Below are 1,547 nucleotides of genomic sequence, written 5' to 3' on the forward strand. Positions count from 1 at the left end.
AAAAAAATTAGCTGGGTGTGGTGGCATGTGCCTGTAGTTCCAGCTACTTGGAAGGCTGAGACGGAAGGATCACCTGAGCCCAGCAAGTCGAGGCTGCAGTGGCCATGAGCGTGTCACTGCACTCCAGCCTGAGAGACAGAGTGAGACTCCAATTAAAAAAAAGAGGTGGGGTCTTGCTACATTGCCCAGGCTGGAATGCAATGGTTATTGACAGGTGTGATCATAGCACACTACAGTCTCAAATGAACTCCTAGACTAATGCGATCCTTCCGCCTCAGCCTCCTGAGTAGTGAGGATGAGAGGTGTGCACCACCACACCCAGCAGAGGTTTGCTATTATGATTCTGAAAAGTTAGATCAACTGTCACAGGGCTACTATGGAAATAAATGAGTTAAGGTCAGAAGTGGTTAGCATAGTGCCTGGTACACACTGAGTGTGCAATAAAATCAGTTATCATTATGACTGAGCGGCATCTGACCAAGTGGCAGAGCACAGAGTCGAGAGGCAGAATGAATCCTGGCATTACCAGTTACTGGCTGAGTGTCCATGGGCAGGTCACCTAACCTCTCTGGGCCAGTTTGCCTCTCTGTATGATGGACATAATGGGAGGACTTCCCTCGCAGGCCGACTGTCCAGATTAATAAACAGAAGGCTGATACAGTGACCAGTACATACCAAGTGTTTCCAGGTACCAGCTCTTCATAGCATTAGAATTTGTCATATTTGACTTTGAGAACACCATGGCTCGAGCTCACCCAGCTAGAAGCTTTGGGCCCAGTCCTTTCCGAGACAGGCATGTGTATACCCATTTTACAGATGAAGAAACAGGGAAAGGAAGACTCACAGCCAGAAAGTACAGCTGGGATTCTACAGGCTTTGCTCGGAACCCCTTACTCCAACTTGCAACTTAGCCCAACTTTGCTCTGAACCCCCTTTCCTCAACTTGCGACATCTTTTCCTGTTTTCTTCCCGGTTCAAATCTCTCCACTCGGGGGACTCCATCCCTTGCATCCTCTCTTGCCTCTGCCATCCCTTCGGCTGCCCTCAGCCTTCCCTGTCTCAAACCGCCTCCCACAGAGCTCCTTTGACCGCCACCATCTGGCTTTCAGCCCCTCCCTCAGGTCTCCGTGGGCCTTCGACTGGACACCCCTTAACAGGCATCCACTCTCTTTCCTAAGCCTCCACGTTATCTTCTCTCCCAACCAACCAAGCCAGACAAGAACAGGATGTTACACTCTCCTTTCAAAAACTTCTGCTGCCGGGCTCGGTGGCTCAGCCTGTAATCCCACGCCTTGGGAGGCTGAGGTGAGTGGATTGCCTGAGCCCCTGGGTTCAAGACACGCCTGGGCAACTTGGTGAGAATCATCTCTACAATAAATCAAAAAATCGGCCGGGCGTAGTAGCGCATGCCTATAATTCCGGCTACTTGGAAGGCTGAGGCGGAAGGATCGCCGGAGCCCAGCAGGTCGAGGCTGCGGTGGCCAGGAGTAGCCACTGCACTCCAGTTTGGGCGACCAAGTGAGACTCCAACTCAAAAACAAAAACAA

Source organism: Carlito syrichta, unplaced genomic scaffold, assembly GCF_000164805.1.
Source record: "Carlito syrichta isolate Samal-C Ts95f unplaced genomic scaffold, Tarsius_syrichta-2.0.1 Scaffold307183, whole genome shotgun sequence".
Classification (NCBI taxonomy): Eukaryota; Metazoa; Chordata; class Mammalia; order Primates; family Tarsiidae; genus Carlito; species Carlito syrichta.